General features: G+C 39.6%; 1 protein-coding gene across 7 annotated transcripts in view; it reads left to right on the forward strand.

The window, feature by feature from the left end:
• Positions 1 to 21,067, forward strand: part of VGLL4 (vestigial like family member 4) — a 211,920-nt gene that overhangs the window by 97,075 nt on the left and 93,778 nt on the right. The window lies entirely within an intron of this gene.

A 21,067-nucleotide genomic window follows, 5' to 3' on the forward strand; every position in this document is an offset into this window, starting at 1 on the left:
GAAAAGTCTGTAGATGGGGTGGGCTTCAGGTGCAGTTTGATTGAAAGGATCACAATGCTGTCAGGTTCTGGCTTCATTTCTCTGTAATTTTCTTGACTCTGCCTTTCCTGGGATGTGGCTTTGACCTTTCATTGACGTCCTTTGTGGTTGCACAGTGACTAGAACCATATTATCCAGAGCAGAATGAGTCTGGATACCTCTCTTAGAAGAACAGGGAGGCTTCTTCCCAGAAAATCTACAGGACACATCCTTGAACCAATCGTTATGGCTGTGAGGATGGGCTTCCCTGATTGTAGCTAATTGGAATTCACACCTTTGATAATTTTAAGTTCCTTTGTCACCTATGCTTTTGGCCTTGAATTCAGTTTTTTTTTTAATTTTGTTGAGGTGAAGTTCACATCACACAAAAATCATTCCAGAAAAAGTAATAAAAATAAAAATCTCATACATTTCATATCCCTTACCATTCCTCATTGACCACTAGTATTTCAATTTACCCATTTACCCTTATTTTACTCCTTATCCCCCCCATAATCTATTTAATTTTTTTATTCATCTGTCTATACCCTGGATAAAAGGACATTAGACACAAGGTTTGCATACTCGCATAGTCCCATTGTAAAAGTTATTTTGTTATACAATCATCTTCAAAAATCAAGGCTACTGGAACACAGTTCAACAGTTTCAGGTGCTTCCCTCCAGTTGCTCCAATACACCATAAACTAAAAAGGGATTTCTATATAATGCATAAGAATAACCTCCAGGATAACCTCTCGACTCTGAACTCTCTCAGCCCCTGACACTTCATTTTGTCTCATTTCTCTCTTCCCTCTTTTGGTTAAGAAAGTGTTCTCAATCTCATGATTCTGGGTCCTGGTTCATCCCAAGATTTCTGTCCCACATTGACAGGAAGATTTACACCCCTGGGAGTCAAGTCCCATGTAGGGGGGGAGGGCAGTGAGTTTACCTGGTGAGTTGGCTTAGAGAGAGAGAGAGAGAGACAGAGAAAGGCCACATCTGAGCAACAAAAGAGATTCTCTGGGGTTGACTCTTAGGTCTAATTTTACATCGGCTTCGCTTATCTTTGCAGGAATAAGTTTCATACAGGCAAACCCCAAGGTGGAGGGTTTGGCCTATTGATTTGGTCATCCCCACTGCTTGGGAGAATATCAAGAATTCCCCAAATGGGGAAGTTGAATATTTCCCCTTCTCACCATTCCCCCAAGGGGACTGTGGTAGTTCGGTTCAGGTGTCAACCTGGCCAGGTGAAGGTGCCTAGTTCTATTGCTGTGGACATGAGCCAATGGCATGTGAATCTCATCTGTTGCTGATTACACTTGCCTGTTGGCTAGGAGGCATGCCTGCTGCAATGAATGATGTTGACTTAATTGGCTGGTGCTTAAATGAGAGAGCTCAAGGTAGCACAGCCCAAGCAGCTCAGCACACCTCATCTCAACACTTGCAGCTCAGCCCAGGCCTTTGGAGGTGCAGAAAGGAATCACCCTGGGGAAGGTTGTTAGAACCCAGAGGTCTGGAGAGAAGGCCAACAGAGATTGCCCTGTGCCTTCCCATGTAAGAAAGAACCTCAGTTGAAAATTGGCTGCCTTTCCTCTGAAGAACTATACATTTTTTACTGAATAAATCCCCTTTATTAAAAGCCAATCCATCTCTTGTGTGTTGCATTCCAGCAGCTAGCAAACTAGAACAGGGGCTTTGCAAATACTTCTTTATTCTCTGCCCAGATTACTCTGGGATATATCGGGGCATCACACTAACCTGAACCAACCAAAAAGATCTCATGCCCTATTCAAGATTCCATGTACTTATGGTGTTCAACTAAACTGACCATACAGTCATTTAAATTAGGTAATGTGCTTCCCAAAATATAAATTTTGCACCAAATAAACATCTCTCTCTCTCTCTGTGGCCTCACACAGAAGTTGAAGTTTATGTACAATATCTTCCTTTACCCTATATTCTGATTTACCTTAGTCCTATCCAGATCAACTTCATTCATTTCTCTAGTTGAAGTCTGATCTCTTTTTCAACTTTTAAACAGTTCCTGAATTGGGTACTGCAGAGTTTCATAGCTTCAGAGCTCTAACTTTGAGCCTGAGAAGTTTCTGGGACCAACGAGATTATATACACACAGCTCAATATCTCAGAATTTAGAAATAACAGTTACAATTTCTGAATATATATGATAGCTGTAAGAGCTTACAATCTAGGACCCTTTTCAGTAGGCCCAACCTGATAACCCATGCTCTCAACTCCAATTCACCTAGTTTTTTTAATATTGTAATTAGTCCATATGAGTGATTTATAATATTTTTCTTTTTATTTCTGACATTTCATTCACCATCTGTACCTTAAGATTCATTCATCTAGTTGCATGCCTCAGAACTTCATCCCTTCTTGCAGTTGCTCAGTAGTCTGTTGTATGTCAACACCATAGTTCCTCCTTCCTTTCCTCAGTCGTTGTACCCTTAGGCCACCTCCATCCATTGCAAATCGGGAATACTGCTGCCTTACACAGCCTTGTGCCAAATAGCCATTTGTGACTCCATGCTCAGTTCTTCCAGCTATATACTGAGCAATGACATTGCAGGATCATATGGTAACCCCACCCCTGGCCTCCTGTGGAACCCACCACACTGCCCTCCAAGGATCCGTACCTCTCAGTTTCCCTACCAACAGCGAGTAAGTATGTCTCTTTCTCTGCATTTTCTCTAGCACTTGTTTTTCTCTGTTCATTTTTAAACAGTTTTATTCCTACATCATACAATCTTTGATTCAAGAAGGCTGATGAAGTTCACGGTTTATATATATATAACCCTAACCCTAACATACACACACACACACACACACACACACACACATTTATATACATACATATGGTTTACTATAATGACTTGGCTATGCAGCTGTGGGGGCTGGCAGGCCTGAACCTTGTAGGTCAGGTCTCAAGCTGAAACTGATAAACGCGATGCTGAAGTCCTTAGTCCGAATTCCCTAGGGGAGCCTGGAGATTCTGGCAAGAGCCAATGCTGAACTTGAGTCTGAATTCCTCTTCTGATCTCTGAAATTCTCTGTTCTGGCCTTTTGGACTCTATTTGGATAGGGAGCCTCCCCACATTGCTGAGAACAATCTCCTTTGTTGATCATAGATGCAATAAACTAATTACACATGCAAATCGCATCTCAAATACCCTCACAGTAACAAGCAGGTCAGTACCTGACCAAATGACTGGATGCCATAACCTAGCCAAGTTGATACATGAGATTAGCCATCATAATCTGTAATTTGTTTTCTTTAACCCTTTAAAAATGTATTCTTTTCTACTTAACTTTGCTTGATTTTCTGAAGCCTGTCCTCCAAATACCTGATTGTGTTTTTGTTTCTCTTATTGCTTCTAATATAGTATCCATTTCTGTAATTGTTTTTTCTTCCATTTCTTCCCTTAGCTCTGCTAACTATCTTTTAATCTCCCCTTGTTGTCTTCTTGTTTGTTATTTGAGCTTTTTTTTTCCCTAGAAAGATTTTTTTTTTAATCTCACACTGACTTGTTGGTTCCTAATTTCAAAATCTTTGCAGCATAATTTTTCTGGTGTGTTTTCTTTAACTGCCTGTTGTTTGTAATGTTTCTTCCCTTCTTTATCTTGCACCTTATTTTGCATCATTCTGTGATGGTTCCTTTCTCATTTTTACTCTGTTCTAAATGGGAATTTTTCTCTCCAGTTGACTGCATGTAGAATTATTGTAATTGGGATGTGTTGGAGACAGAGTCCTGGGGGTGTAGGCAACCTGAATTTTAGTCTGTTGCTTCTGAATACATTTTACCAGCACTCTTTCTTCTCTCATATAGCATTGTACCGCAGGTCCTTTTCATTTAGTGTCTGAGTAGAATAACAGGATATATGTGTTCATTTTTGGAAGATTTTTGTTCTGTTCCATGGCTACCCTGAAGAAGCTGAAATGTATAATGGACTATTTTTGTTGCCGTTTGGTATGCTGTATTTTTTGTGATCTTCTGGAAACAAAGCTGAAATGAAAGTTCAGTTAACATAAAGCTCACAAGCGTCTCAGGATCCCAAAGTTACTTAATTATTAATTTTTAGAACTATATTTAAATGATTTTCCCACTGTTTTTTCATATACCCAAGGCCCTGAAGATTGATTTTTAAACCTATAGCAAAAGTAACACAAAAAACATCCCACCAGGATAGGGGCATGCATGCTGAAACCTGCATGGTAAAGACTCAAATTATGAAATTTGGGGACTTTCAAAATTGGAAGGACAGGACACTTCACAGTACCAAGGAGTGTATTTTCGTAGGAAATAGAAATCCATTAGAAATGAAGAGAACGTGGCATTTACTGGGTGTTGGCTAGAGCTAACACTGTGCAAAGTGGGCTCAGAGTAAACAAAGCTCTTTATCTCCATTGAGCTGTTGGTCTACAGGGGAAATAAAGCCATATGCAACCATGATACACTGTATCAAATGACATGATAAATCGGTGGCCTCGAAGGGGAGTGATCGGTATTTTAGGGAGGTATCATTATCCCCATTTGTCAGAGATGCACAACTGGATCAGAGGAATTAAGTCATTTGTTTAAACTCACGAAACTAGTCCAAGGTTAGAACCTGCATCTATCCACTTCCTGGCCTCCAGGATTTGATATTTTCAGCATTTTTATATTCCAAGTTGCTTTTGCAATCCGTTATCTTAGTATGCATGGTACTTTGAAGCTGTCATGTACCCTAGAAAAGGCCATATTTTTTCATTCCATTCCTGTAGGTGTAACCTGTTGTGGGCGGGACCTTTTGATTAGGTTATTTCACTTGAGATGTGACCCACCTCATTTAGGGTGGGTCTTAATCCTCTTGCTGTAGTCTTTTATAAGACGATAAAACACATACAGAAGCAGAGAGAGATGGAATTAAGAGACGCTCATAGAAGCTGAGAGAGGGAGCCACTGAAGCCAGAAGCTGGGAGCAGGGAAACCTGGGAGAGAAATACCGGCAGACATCAGCCATGTACCTTCCCATGTGACAGAAGTGTCCCGATGCTGGCAGCCTGTCTTCAGAGTCCAGGTATCATCCTGTGGATGCCTTGAGTTGGACATTTTCATGGCCTAAGAACTGTACATTGTAAGTTCATAAATCCCCATTGTAAATGCCAACCATTTCTGGTATATTGCATTTTGGCAGCTTTAGCAAACCAAACAGTATGGAATAATCAATGAGACATATCAAATATTTTATTCTGGTTGTATCTAATGAAGTACTGTTTGGAATGCTTCGTCCCTCAACCCTGCTTTGGAATTCTCTTATTTCAAGGGCCCAAATAAATGCCACTTTCTTTACAAAGCCCACATAAGTCCCTGCAGAAAACAGGATTTCTCCTTCCTCTGCCTTCTATTGTTTGTGGGATTTCTACTCTTGCTTCTATTTAGGAGCTCTTCAAGGACAGGTACCATGTCTTAATCATTGCTGGATCCCAATTGCTTCTAGGCCATTGAAATAATATTTTCATTAATTCAGTAGTCTACCCACATTGTTTATTTATTTATTTTTCCCCATGCATGTCTGTATTTTATTACTCATCTCCCCATACACTGGATAAAGAGAGTGTCAGTTACAAGGTTTTTATAATTAGGTGGTCACACGATAAAAGCTATATAGTGATACAATCATCAGCAGCAATCAGGGCTACTAAATTACAGTTCAACAATGTATTTCCTTCTAGCTGTTCTAAAACTCTAAAAACCAAAAAGGAATATCTATATAATGAGGCAGTGGTCATAATCATTTGTTGAATCCTAACTTCTCTGTTTGATTATTTGGTATTTCATTTGATTACTCTCTCTAGCTTCAGGGATATCTGGGCAATGACCATTCTAACTTCTTTGTGCTGGAAATCTTATGGGGTAGAGGAATGAACTGGACGATGTTCTTGGAGAGACAGGTGCCTCTGGGTTTCAGGGCTTATCTGGCATAGGAACAATCTGGAGGCTTTACGTGTCTGAAAAAAATAAACTTAAGAGGTAAAACTTTTATAGAGTCTTAGATAGAGCCCTGGGTATTCTTTAGGGTTTTCAAGAATACTGTTGGTTGGGGCTTGGAACTCTGCGGCAATTTGCAGTGTTTGGCTGAAGCTTGCACAGGTGTACCCTCCAGAATGACCTCTAGACTCTATTTCAAACTTCCTAATCACTGGGAACATTAATTTGTTACATTTCTTTTTCCCCTTTTGGTCAGGAAGGCATTGTCGATCCCACGGTGCCAGGGCCAGGCTCATCCCTGGGAGTCCCGTCCCACATTGGGGTAAGGGCGGGGATGCATTTTCATTGAAGTCTTTGCTTACTTGTCCAGAAGACAAGTAAATGGTATTTGGAGGCATGAAAATTGCAGGTATGTTGGATTTTATTTCCAGATGTGTGCCTATTTCATGACCCTAGGCAATATAAATTTGTATCTTTGGCGTGGAGCTATGGGTCGGGTGTGGGGGATGAGCTGTTAGATGTTTCTGCTTCTGGGGCTTGGTGACACTCTTCCATCAATAAGAGAATTCCAGGTGCCACCCTTTGTATAGCGTGTTCTGTCATCAGCTGAACAGCACTTTTTGTCTCTTCAAAATATTTTCACAAAGTGCACCTAGTAACATGGGGCAGTTCAATACTTTATAAGTGCATTTTGGACAAGCTATTCTGACTTTCTTTTCTTCTTTGTAGAATGTTTTAAAATGTGCACTTATAAGCAAGAATTTAGAGCATGAATTTTTCTCTTTTCATGAGGAATAGTGGGCTATGTGCCAGGTAAATAAAAGGAAAGGTCTAGAAGAATTCATGTATTCTTTATCTCCGTGGCCTTCCCAGTTTATTTAAATTGGCAGCTAGTTCTTTAGGTAATCAAGATATTAAAACAACAAAGACATTGCTCTGTCAGAAGGATAACTGGAAGGCATGGACCCTGTGTTTGCTAAAATAATACAAAGAAAAGCTCTTTTACATGTCAGCCTTCCGAAGGAAAATATATTGGTATACGTTTCCATGGTGGTTCGAGATGAGCTGGAAATGCATTATCTTCCACTTTGGAAGAGGTTCTGCCTTGAGTGCTGCAATAAATACAATCTGGTCCTTTGGTTATGGCTGCGAGGCATAGACCCGTGTGCAGATACAAGCCAGTTTTCCTCATGCTTTTCTTTTAAAAACTCGTTTTACTGGAAAAATGGGCAAGAAGGAGCAGGAAGAATCATTATTTAGACATAATGCAAATTAGCACTATTGCAAGGAGGGTCATAATGTATTTCTTGGCAGCCTGGGCCACAGGGCTATTAGCACAACTATCCTGTAACCTTGACTAATCACAATTTCAAAGAATACTGATAGCCATTCAAAGGTAACAGGATTATACCTGAAACCTCTATGGGTGAAGTGTTGAGGCTCCTTAACCCCCTAGTAACTAGCCTCTCCTAGAACCAAAGAAAACCAGGAAATGTTCATGTTTTCATTTAGGTTGAAGGGAAAAGCCAGATTCCTTCTAGGTGCCACGTGTCTTGTGCAGTCTTCTTCCAACTCAAAAAACATAGAATTTTGGTTACTGTAACACCTCGCACAAGTTTGTTGCAATTGTTAATTCAGACCATCAGGAAAAAATCAGCTAAGCAATATTCTTCATGTCTCTGTTTTGATAAAAGTAATTCCTCCCTCCCTCCCAACCTGTCCCCCTCAACCCCGCCCAGGCACAGGTCTAACTTACTGCCTGTATCTCTTTAGTAAGAAACACCAAACAAAACAACAGTAGAAGGGCGGTGCGACGGTGGCTCCGTGGCAGAAGTCTCGCCCGCCATGTCGGAGACCTGGGTTTGATTCCCGGTGCCTGCCCATGCCAAAAAGACACACAAAAACACAGAACAGTAGACCCAGCAGAAGCAACCCTCTCTAGATAACAAAAATGAGTAAAAACTAACATTATTTATTACATAAAGCGTGAAATTCTACCTTGAGATGACAAATGAGAATGGCAGCCTATGTCTGCACAGGGTGGCCAGAAGGACAAAGGACAGGAAGGAATGACCCAGAACCCTAGAATTATAGGATGGATGCGGATACCCCAGAGGTTAGAAAGAGGCGAGTGTTGCTTTCCTTGCTGGGTGTGATGTATGCTGCCTTAGAGAGGGGAAGAGATGAAGCTTGGGGAAATACATGTGCAAATATGGTAAATTTTGTGTGCCGTCAACAGAGTAAGTCCGTTCTGGTGTTAGACCCCTGTTTGTAATGCCATCTTCGGGGCATACTTTCACTGCACTTAAATAATAATGGGTAAGTGGTGTATTTGTTTCATAGGGCTGCTATAGCAAACTGGATGATTTCAAACAATAGAAATACAGTCTCTCCCAGGTCTGGAGACCAGAAGTTCAAAATCAAGGTGTTTACAAAGTTGGTTCCTTCTGGAGGCTCGAGAGAAAAGCTGTCTCAGCCCTCTCTCCTGGCTTCCTTGGCCTTGGTTGGCGTATTGATGCTTCACTCTAATCTCTGCATCCGTCTTTGCATGGCCTTCTCCTCTGTGTCTCTGTGTGTCCTTTTCCTTGGATTTAGGGCCTGAGCTGGTTTGAAGCTGTTATGTACCCCAGAAAAGGCCATCTTCTTTTAACCCATTCCTGTGGGTACAGATCTGTTATAGATGGAACCTTTTGATTAGGTTATTTCATTTTGAGATGTGACCTACCCCTTTCAAGATGGGTCTTAATCCTTTACTGGAGTCCTTTATGAGAAGATAAAAGACAGAAAAAGCCCAAAGAGCTCAGAAAGAAACATCCAGATATTGCCTGGAGAGAAAAGGCCCGGGGGAGCTAAGGCAGGACCCACAGAATCTCAGAGAAGCCGCTGGAACCAGAAGCAGAAAGCAATGGAATCCAGGAATGAAGGACCAGCAGAAGTTACCATGTGCCTTCTTTTGTGACAGAGGAACCCCAGATGTCAATAGCCTATCTTGAGAGGAGGTATTGTCCTGTTGATGCCTTGAGTTGGACGTTCCCAGGGCCTAAGACCTGTAAATTGTAAGTTAATAAATTTCCAATATAAAAGCTGACCCATTTCTGGTATATTGCATCTAGCAGCTTTAGCAAACCCAAACAGGGACCGTCCTAATCCAGTACGCTTTCATCTCAAACCTTATGTTAGTTATTTCTACAAAGACCGTGTTTCCAACTAAGGCCACAGTCCAAAGTTTTAGTTGGACCTCAGTTTTGGAGGGGCCACTTTTCAAGCCATTACAGGTAGTAAACATTTCAAATATTTGATACTTTTAGGGCTAAGAATACTAAATTTAACTGAGCAGGCATTATGATCATATTTTTTAAGTTGAAAGAAAAAAAGGTGTGTTGATTCCTTCACAAATTTGTAGCCATCTTAATTACTTCTCCCTTTTTGGAATGAAAGGATGATTTGTATGCAGCTGTATTTCTGGACTTTCCTTTATTTACCATTTACAAATCCAAATAAGGCCTTATTTAGCCTACCTGCTTATGCTAGTTTGCTAGCTGCTGGAATGCATTATACCAGAAATGGAATGGCTTTTAAAAAGGGGAATTTATTAAGTTGCAAGTTTATAATTCTAAAGCCGTGAAAACATCCCAATTACAGTAAGGCTATAGGAGTGTCCAGTCTAAGGGAACAGGGAAATATACTTTGGTTTCAAGAGGCCGATGACGTTCAGGGTTTCTCTCTCAACTGGAAAGGCACGTGGCAAACATAGCGATGTCTGCTAGCTTTCTCTCTAGGCTTCTTGTTTCATTAAGCTCCACCAGGGGCGTTTTCTTCCTTCTTCTCCAAAGGTCTCTGGCTGCGTGGACTCTCATTGGTCCTCATGGCTATCTTGCAGCTTTCTCCAAAATATTTCCTCTTTTAAAGGATTCCAGTAAACTAATCAAGACCACCTGGAATGGGCGGAGTCACATCTCCATCTAATGAACAGTTAATACCCACAATTGGGCATGTCACATCTTCATGGAGATAATCTAATCAAAAGATTCAACCTACATTATTGAATAGGGATTGAAAGAGACGGTGCCTCCGCGAGATTGGATCAGGATTAAAACATGGTTTTTCTGGAGTACATAATCCCTTCCAACTAGCACACCACTCTAACATGACCTTTGTTGTGCTTCATTTTCTATGGATGGCTGCTGATGTTTAAAATTCTTTGGGGGTGGGGCAGGGTAGTTGGACTGTCTAAACAGGACGTGCTTAGCCCATCATCTTTAGGAGAGTGACAGTCATAACCCCTTACATTTGAGATTACCTTATAGAGGATGCAATCCTCTAAAAGCCATTGTTTCATTTGGTCCTTGACAACCCTATTGATGGACCAGTTAGGTTTACTCTCATTCTTTTGCAGATAAGGAAATGGTCTTGGAGAGGAAGAATGACTTGATCAAGACCACATGGCTTAGACTAGGAGAAAATATTTGTAAAACATCTAGTGAAGAACATTTATCCAGAATGGAAAAATAGCTCTTAAATGCAATACTGAGAAGACAGACAACTTGATTAAAAAGGAAAAAAAAAAAACAGACAAAATATTTGAATAGACACTTCACCAAAGAAGATAAGTGAATAGTAAATAAGTACACGAAAAGATACTCAACTCATTAGGGAAATGCACATTAAAACCATGAGTCACCACTACGTACCTGTAAGATTACCTTAAATTAAAAGCTGTTTATGTGAAGTATTGGAGAGACTGTGAAGTGACTGGAACTCTCATATGCTGCTGCTGGCAATGAAAAGTGGCATTCCACTGTGGAAACAGTTTGACATTGTCTTCTAAAGTTAAATGTACATGTACTGTATGACCAGGCTATTCTGCTCCTAGGTATTTACCCAACAGAAATGAAAACATGTGTCCATATGGCCACACAAAGACTTCTGCTTGAATGTTCACAGCCGCTTTATTCACAATAGCCCCCCAGACTGGAAGCAATCCAGGTATCTATCAACCAATAAGTGGATAAACAAATTGTATATATACACAATGGAAGAATACTCAGCAATGAAACTGAATGAACCGCTGAATACGCAACAACATGGGTGAATCCCAGAAGCTTTAGGCTGAACAAAAGAAGCCAGATACAATAGTGTATGTACCATATGATTCCATCTACATGAAATTCTAGAAAAGTCAAAGCTATTGTGTTAGAAGCCAGACCTGTAGTTGCCGGGGCCCCTTGGTGGGGATTTGTGACTGTTGGGGTTGATACAGATGCTTCAGGTCTTGATTTTGGTGATGGTTATGTGACTGTATTCATTTGTCAAATTCATCAAATTGTACTCCTGAAACTGCTGACTTTCATATTATGTAAAATTATACCTCGATAAAACAGATTAAAAAAAAAAAAAAAGACCACATGGCTAAGTGTGGGTCAGAGCTGGATTAGAAACCTAATTTTTTCTGATTTTGTATCCAGTGTGCCTGGTACTGGGAAGCCAGTATGAGGGCACCAATTTCCTCTAGTTTCCAGTTCTACTGTCTTTTTCCTCCTTTGCTGTCTCACTTCTGATAACACTTATTGATGGCTCAATTCTACCCAGCCTCTTCTGCCTTAATTTTAACCTGGACTACTTTTCTCTTCCCTAGGGTCTGATTTCCCCCACCAGGGCTGGAGTTAGGCTGTGCTTCTCTGAGAGACTGGGATGTCTCCAGGCTACTAAGGCCAATGAGAAACCCAGTTCTTCAGGCAGAGCCCTTCTTGGTTGTCACAGAGCTGTGGATCCTCTCTCCTGATTCCCTTAGACTTGAACGAACTCCAATTCACTCGCTCTCTGAGGGCCTCAGTCCCCTTCTGGCTTTTCTCCGTACCCAGCTCCAAGTCTGGAGTTCTTCAAGAAGTAATTGATTGCCCAGCCTGCGCCAGGCATCAAGTGAGGTACCGGGAAAACAATGATAAGGGAAAACATCATGGATGTGAATGGCTGGGAGAGGGGCAGCCATCAGATGAGCTGTAAGATTGTAGCTGCCCAAGTCTTCTGAAGGAGAAGTTCCTGGTGCCCTGACAAGTGTCCTAAAAGCTCAAGCTCACCAAAACTGACTGGGCCCGCAAACTGTGGCTGCCCTGCCGTGGCCGTTCAGTAAATGCTCCCGCCTCACTTCCATGACACGCCCCCCCCCCCCCCCCACGAGCCTCCCAGACACACTCAGGAGAATCAGTAGGTAATCCTGGTTTGTACATTTCTAGTCTTAGTAGTCAGGCATTGGCAGTTTACACATTTTTAGCCCTAACGCAACAACTGAGCACTGGTGGTTTAGAAGACAGGTTGAGAAAGAGGGCTTCCATTTGTCCCTTCCATGTAAAGGAAAACTGAAACTGTTGAACTCCAAACGATGGGGCTCACCATCCCCCTTCTCAGTGGGAAGGAAATTGAATTGTTTCTTAGGTTGACTCACATTACCACCTCGTTCTTCCCTGGTGTGACCCATAGGGGATGCCTTTGAGCCCTGGAAGGTGTGTGGTAAAAGTCAGTCCCTTAACGCACTAAGTGCTCTACTAAATGCATTCAAATCCCCAGTGTGGTGTCCTGGACCCCAAGGAGAGGCGCCCTTGCCCAAATTATAGTGGGGTGCTATTTTCAAACTATGCTGCTAGATGTGGTTGTTTCTTAGATGTATATTCAAAATACATCTTTTTGTGCCCCACTGGGCCGTACCCCAGACTTTACTAAATCTCTAGATTAGCAAATAACCTCTTAAGATATGAGGCCTGAGCAGGTGCGGGTTTCAGGAGCCTTGTGCATGGCCACTGTCGGGAACTGCTCCTCTCATGGGTGCTCCCAGGTGGCTGTGTTACGCTGTAGCCAACATCCTCACAAACAGAAGCGTTGATAGCCATGCCCAAAAGACCACTGAGGTGGCAATGTTGGCACATCTGTCCTTAGAAAAATGGAATTGCTTATGTTGAGAGAAGAATTTGATGGTGTGGAGCATCATTTGATTTCCTCGAACATTTTCAACAAGAGCATTTTATGTTACTGAATATAGTTGGCTTGGTGATAAAATGAGATCTGGGCTACGTGTGCATTTTGTGAAACCTCTCTCTCACTGGGTTTTCAGGTTAACAATCAACTCAGGAGCCTGTAAATGCCTACTCCTATGAGCATATGCAAAGAAAAGTGAGATGCACATCTAACGTGAATGAAATCACAGTCCGATGAGGGAGAGGGATTTGTTTAAAAAGTTTAAGATGTGGTTCTTACAGGTGCATTTGCATTGCTGGTGATCTCTTTCTCCCACCTGGCTGTATTCAGTTGCTTCTCATAGAGTTAATGTGACACTCACCCCTTCATTGTGGTGATTCCCCACAATCCTTGTGGACTTTGAAAACACTTCAGTTTTAATTAAAAGTCAGACCCCAGGTGTAGCAGAAATCCAGAGCTTCTAGTCTCAGAGGGTGGGTTTGGAGAAGCCATTAGTCTGTTATCTATTTTTGATGCTACCTCATAGCTTGGTGGTAAGGATTAAAAAGGAGAAAGATGTGGGAAAGAGCCTGGCACTATGTCATGCGCCATGCGTGGGACATAATACAGTCCTTTACTTTCCCACCCCTTCAACTTTAAGGTGAAACTGACATTTTAAGGCAGTAGGAAATTGACCTCTTGAGTTGTCCCAGTTGCTTACTGTGTGTCTAGGGAGAAAAACTTTGCCTAGATTGGTGTTTCGTAACAGCAGCGTCATTGCATTTGGGGCTGGAGAGTTCCTCGGTGTGTGTGGGGGGGGCAGGGGGCAGCTGTGGTGGGCATCCTGGATGTTTCGCAGCCTCCCTGGCCTCCACCCGTTAGATGCCAGCAGCACTTCCCATGCGGTGACAATCATGGCGTCAAATGCAAAGCCGCCGGGTGGAGAATCGCTAACCTAGACTGTCCCCCTCTTTTCTGTCAGTGAGGAACATACAGAATCTATGTGTCAAGGTGTTTCCTGTGTGCAAAGGAAAACCACTGAGTGTTCACTCCATGCCGGTCAGAACAGCAGGAGCGAAAAAGAAGGAATAGTGTTGGCCAGGACGTGAAAGCTCACAGACTCTTGTCTATCTACAGATAGTTATAATTTTACTAGAATGTGCATATCAGAATGTTTTGCTTGTGAATAGCCTTTGAATAGGATTTAGTGAAACTTACAATGTTTGTAGTAAGGAAAACCACTGAATAATCATTGTGACTTGCAAGGAAGCAGTTGTGTTGTTAAGCACATAAGGCACTAGCTATAAAGCTAACAAGTGTTTTGTAAGAGATTCCTCCTTTCTTTGGAATGCTAATCCAATTAAATTCCATTCTCCAATGCCGATTTATTTAAAACATCAGTCCTTGTCTGTACTTTCAAAATACTATTTGTAGCTTAAATTCATATAAAGACACAATTTACATTTATTAATTTGATACCAATTGAATTGTTTTTGTAAGTATTTTTTAGTTTTTTCAAAGTTTAGAAAAAGGTTCAAAAATTTGTTGAGATATTTGCTGTGATTTTCTTTCTTTTTTTTTTTTTTTTGCATGGGCAGGCACTGGAAATCGAACTTGGCTCTCCAGTATGGCAGGTGAGAACACTGCCACTCAGCCACCGTGGCCTGCCCTGCTGTGAATTTTTTATTAAGTGAAGTTAGTGGTTTGTTTTGGTTTGAAACATAACATCAAGTGAGGATGGCCGGAATTATGGTTTGCTTTCTCAAAACTGACGTTGCAATTTAAACCTCACCTCTAGAGGGTGCTGTTGCATTGAAAGTTTAAACCTTTGCATTGCAGACTTCAAGTTTTTAAAAAGTGCCTCTATTTGTGTTAAAACCCACTGTAGCACCGGAAATTATCCAGTGCGGCTTGGAAAAAAATTTGAGAATGTTTTAACTTACAAATAGTACCATTTCATAAGTAATGAAATTCAAGACATAGAGCTTAATAGTATTCGCTTTTATGAAACTTTTGACAAAATGCTGTATATTTGTCATTGTCATTTCAGTATGAACAACTCCAAAGTTGAAATGTTAGGCTATATCTAGGAATTCTTTATTTAAGAGAAGCTGTAGTACCATAGGGGACTTAATAGGGATCCAGGTTTACATCATTTATACTTGAGGCATTTCAAATGTGTTTGGTTTCTTCTCATTATTTTTGTATAAACAGGGTGGGTGGGCTTTTGATAATTTTCCAATTAAGTTTAATTCAGCAGCTAAGTACTTGAAGACCTACTTTGACAAAGGCCAGCTTTGTCATCTGATGGGGAGGGAGATAAATATAGACTCTACAGTCTGCCTTGTTTTAAATTAAGTGCAGTAGAAGCCCAAAATGCAATAGAATAAAGAGATTAATTCTACCTAATGGGGTTCTTGGCCAAGGCAGGATTCCAGGTACACCTTAAAGGAGCCATAGAACTTTGCTTGCTAGGCAGTATGTAGAGAAAAGTAAGTTTGGTTTCTTAAGACTTTCTTACCACATAAAACTAGAGTTTAATTTTCTCTGGGCTCCCTCTGACATCCCTGTGTTAGTAATTAAGATAATTAGATTAAATTGAATGCAGATAAAATTGAATACAGGAGTGTTTACCAACCTCATCATCATGATTTTGTTACTGTTCATAATATGCTGAGGAAGATACACATGATTGGGAGTGAATTCTAGAGATGCCTTTAAACATTTTTACACACCCCCGATTTCTAGTTTAATTGGTACTTTTGATAAGATATAGATCTTTTTAGATCAAGATCTGGATATAAAATCAAATTACTTATTTTCTTCCTTTGATAAGGTCTGCTTTCATTATTATTCATATATCAGGTTAAAGTGGTGTTTTAAAATAAATTTGTAGTTAGGAATTAAAAAAAAACACAAACACCTTTAAAATGAAAGCATAAATGTCTAGTTTCTTAGAACCCTGGGGGAGAAGAGCAATTGAATCCAATTGGGAAACCCGATTGCCCAGTAGGGCTATTTATGTTTCCATTGCCTTCGAAGGGATTGTTGGTAGGCTTAACGTTCATTTTTCCCTTCTCTGAAGTGCCCTAATGAAAGCGTTTTATCTTAAATAAAAGCCTGGAAAGTGATTTTGATCATTTGGCTTTTATTAAACAGCTCACGGTTTTTGGTGATTCTATTCTAAATGTAGTTCAACCTCTCGTAAATAGAGAAACTTAATCTAGTAATTAGCCTGGAGTTTCTTCTGTTGTCATTTTGCCATCGTTATTACACAAAGAATGCTAAGCCACAGCTATAATTAACATTTATGGAGCACTTACTGTGTTCTGGATACTGAGAACAGAGACAGTTTTCTTTTCCTCCAAAAGCTTATGGTCTAGTAGGGAATTGACACGATTGCGTGAAATAATTAATGAACAATAGAAGGCAAGAAGCTTCTGCATACCTGTCTACCTGAAAGTTTAAAATAGAAAAAGTTTAAAATAGTCTCTGTAGACTTATGTTCTTTATGGTATGTACCGCATACTGAACGTCTTTGAATTTTCCAAAATTCTAAATAATGTTTGAATTTTATCTTTAGTTGTTAAACCTTAATTAAAAAGAGATGCTATGATGTTTAAAGATTATATATATTCCATTACTTACGCCTTACCAGGACACATTTTCTCATTATGTGCCTCCTTTTCAGAAGTAGGAAACTTCCTTTATCCCCACCTGAATTATACAAGTAGTGTAAATTTTGTAGAAATAGAGAAAGTGTGAGAACTGGCCATCATCCAGAGATATGCATTGTTTACATTTTGGTATGCTTTCTAGTCTTTTTATTGTGTGTGCATACTTTTTTCTATATACATGTATTACAAACATAAATATGTGAGCAAAATTGGTGTGTAATCTATAAGTTTTATATCCTATTTTTATCTGTTTTCAGTTAATGTTCATAATACTGTTATCATAGAATACATACAGTATTTCCTTATATCACTGTATATTTTTGAAAGCAATATAGTGGCTACATAATATTCTGTGGTTGTTATAGCGCAATTTTAATCCATTCCCTTATCTTTGGGTTTTTACGTTTTCAGGTGTCCATTATTATACACAGCATGTAATGAACATCTTGATGTAATTCTTTGGACTAATCTTATTGTTTTCTTAAGACAGAGTTCTAGAAGGAGAGTCTAATGCAAGGAAGAAGTAGGAACATTTTAACAATGTGAGTGATTTGATGTGTATGCCGGACTGCTTTGTAGAAAGGCACTATTTGTTTATACTTCCATTAGTAGTAAACAAAAATTCCATTTGTATTTCCACTTCACCACACTGAATCAGATTGAAAAAGTGTTTTTTTATTTTTCTCTTTTATTTCTTTCTATTTTTAAATGTTCTTTATATACCAAGAACATTTATCCTTCATCCCTCATCATATATGTTACAAATGCATTCTTATGTTTTGTATTCTTCCTCAACTTATTTTTGGTGCTCTTAGAAATACAAAACCATAAAATTTCTGTATTCTGTCAAGCTCTTCCATATTTTCCTATGTGACATTTTCTTTTTTACTTAAGATTTTTTTTTCTGGCTTAGAAAATGTTTCCCTTTTCTAAATTAGTAGTCTACACTTGTTTTTATAGTTCAGAAAGTTTTTACAGTAACTCGATCATGCAGATTTTTGTGTCCAGTGTAAGTGATGCTCTATTTTGATTTTTTTTAAAAAAATTTCTAAACAATGTGTATTTTGTAATTCACTTCTTCTCCATTGGTTTGGATTTCTGATTCTTACATATGACAGGATCTATTTTGTGCCACCAATTCTGTTTCCAGCACTACCCTTTTAAATGTTCTTTGTTTCATGTTTTATCTGATAGATCCAATTTCTTCATTCTCTATTAAAAATATATTAGCTCTTCTACTTGACTTTTTTTGTGTATGTGGCTAAAATTTAGACCCACCTTTCTAATTTTCCTTAAAACAATCCACTGGTACTTTAATTATGACTGTATTAACCTAGGAATGAATTTGAGAAGAATGAACATTTCAAGCATTGGAAATGAGTGAACTGAGCATTCCCTGAGGTACAATCAGCATCTAGATGAGTGTTTCTCAGATATATGAGCCTTTGGGTCCCCAAGAGATGTGACAGATTGCAGTTTGAGAAACATCTTGTAGGATAACCCAGTGTGCCCTGAAAGTAGGGAGAGAGGAAACAAAAAAATCTGCCTCTTAGCTACTTTAGGCTTACTAATTTTATTCAACAGCTATTTATGGACACCCGTCCCTGTGCCAGGCTTACACCAGACTGACCTTGGAAAGGTGAAATAGGCACAGACCTAGCTCTTCAACCCTAGTCTTTTTAGGATGGAAGCATGTACCTGGTAAAATGAGAGCACCAAGGAGGGAGTTGAGGGCATGGAAGGACTGGGTCTGAGGGAAAGTTTCACCCAGCAAGACAGGCTGGAACCAGGTGTTAAGGGAATGGATATTTGCTGGGTAGACAGGCTGGAAGAGTCTTTCAGGAAACGAGAACATGTGCACTGAAAAGTGAGATGACATGATGCTTAGAGTACCTGCAGGTAGTTCAGTGTGCTTGAAGTGAAAGGAGAACTGGTATGAGATGGAAGGTCCCAGACCAGATAATGTTGGGCATTTACTGGGCTATAAAGTTGGGCTGTTATAGCCGGCGGCCTGCTAGCATGTAGCTTGTCAAACCATCTAGGGTGGAAGACCAGGTTTTTGCTTATTTTTCTCATTCTTTCATCTGTTGCAGATTGTTTCTTTTTGTGGAATGCAATGAAACTCAATCACTAGACGATACCGTGAGCCAGGGATTGTATATTTCAGTATGAGTGTATCTCAATAAAACTGTATTAAAAAACAAAAAACGCAATCACTAGAAATAAGAAAAAATGTACAAAATACATCCCTTGAAACTTTTTAAGATTTAAGAGGTCTAAGATTACTGTCAAATTACTCTAAAAGTTTCTAAATGTTTATTCTCAGTTTCTTTAGCTATCTCTTGCAACTAGTTACAAACAGTTTTGGAACCTCTCTCTGTGGACCATGCCAGGTCAATGGGGGGAGACGTGGCTAGATGCTGGACACTTTATAATGGTCATTTTAAACACACGTCAAGGTATGCCTGTCAGGCTGTGTCCACACAAATGTTGGCCACTCAGAGACTGAGAAACACTTTTGTGATTTTTTTATTCACAGCTTTACAACGTATTGTTGGGATCAGGTGGTTAAGTCACGGCATTTAAAAAAACTCTCCTTCTGAAAATAAGTGTGAAAAATGAAGTATCCTCAGGCAGGCATTCCCCCCCAGGTGAAAGAGATGATTCTCAACCTTGGCTTCCTATTAGAATTGCCCTTACGGATGCTGTGTCCTACTCCCTCAGATTAATTTGGGGTGCAGCCTTGGCATGAGGATTTTTCAAAGCTCCCCATTGATTCTGATATGCAGCCAAGCTTGAGAACCACTGTTCCACTGGGTGGGATATGTTAATACCCTCTTGTGTCTATTCCCTGTTGGTTAGGCACATATAAGATTTTCAGAAGGTGCTTTTCTCCCATATAGGATGCACTAATGACTCAAAGTTTTCTGATTGAGAATGTATGTAAAAGAACACAACAGTACTTTTCAGTTGAATTTTAATATGATACCTAAGGATCATTTTTTGAAATTTCATTTTATTTATCAGAAAAATCATGCATAAAATACAGGATTCACATTTACCACCCTGTTATTGATACCTTGCATTAGTGTGGTATATTTGTTACAATCCATGAAAGGACATTTTTATAATTGTACTATGAACTGTAGTCCACCATCCATTGCCAAAATCTTCGGCCAACCCAACTGGAAACGCTGTTCAATTTCAGCATTAAATCCTCAATCCCTGTCCCACCCCATATCCTGGTAACCTGTCTGTGAGCTTGCTTGCTCTAATTATTTCATATTTCTTTTGTGTCTGGCTTATTATTTCACTCAATATGATGTCTTCAGGGTTCATCATTGTTGCATGATTCAGAACTTCATACCTTTTGACAGCTGAATAATATTCCATTTTCTGTTTTAAATGCAGTAATCTTGTGTATCTTAGTTGCTCTGAATTTTCTTCCCATCTCCCCCAAAATACTATTAAGTATTTTAATTGCAAGTTATGGTATACCTATCCTTCAATGTAACTAATTTGGTTTCTAGACTATGTTGTCTAGTGTTTAAAATATATATCTTCATAAGTTAAAGCTTGTGAAATCTTGATTTTTGTGTTGCTTATATGCTGTTACCTCAGTTATGACTGTTGCGGCAGTGATGACAACAGTAGTTGGGTGTTGTGTTAATCTCCAAATAAGATTTGATTGCAACAACCTTCCATATGCCTGTTGCCTAAAATGCAATCATTATTGGATTTTAAACATATAATCCCTTGAAATTATTCATTCCAGTCTTATTCTATAGTATCAAAATGCCAGGTCTTGGTCTTCAATACTGCATACCCCTCAATATGTTTAAAATTTACAAATAGGCAAAATGTCAATATAGAAACATTCCCCATGGTAATTTATTAGTTTATTTATGATGCTAAAAGCCAGCTGAGATTTGAAAGATAAACACTTTTTTTCCCCTTGTTTTGCTAGTATGCTCTTCATCTGCTGAAAACTCTGAACATTCAATGCTTCACTTATTTAAACATAACAGCTTTTGGGCACCCATTTACTGTGCAAGGTATTGGAGATGCTTAGTTTTAAACCCCAAGTCCTTCCAACAAGGAACAACAAAGCAGCATGTACTAGCCTCAAATACCTTTAAGTGACAGCTTTTATATGTGCAAAATGAAAATAATCTCTCCTCCTCCCCTTAATTTCAATAGGCTTTCAATTTTGGATATATCATTCTTACTTGCCGACATCCCCTTCTTTCCTCTCTCCCTGTTTTTGAGAAGGTTACACTATTAGGGGGGAAACACTCTAAAAATAGTCATTATCCTCTGAGTCTCAGTTTCCTGTGTTGTAAAAAGGTGATATCATCCTGCTCTGAGTTGTTACGGGGATTATGAAAGGAGTTATATATCACATTAACGTAAAAAACCAAACAATATATGTAC

The sequence above is a fragment of the Tamandua tetradactyla genome, chromosome 9 (genome assembly GCF_023851605.1).
Source record: "Tamandua tetradactyla isolate mTamTet1 chromosome 9, mTamTet1.pri, whole genome shotgun sequence".
Classification (NCBI taxonomy): Eukaryota; Metazoa; Chordata; class Mammalia; order Pilosa; family Myrmecophagidae; genus Tamandua; species Tamandua tetradactyla.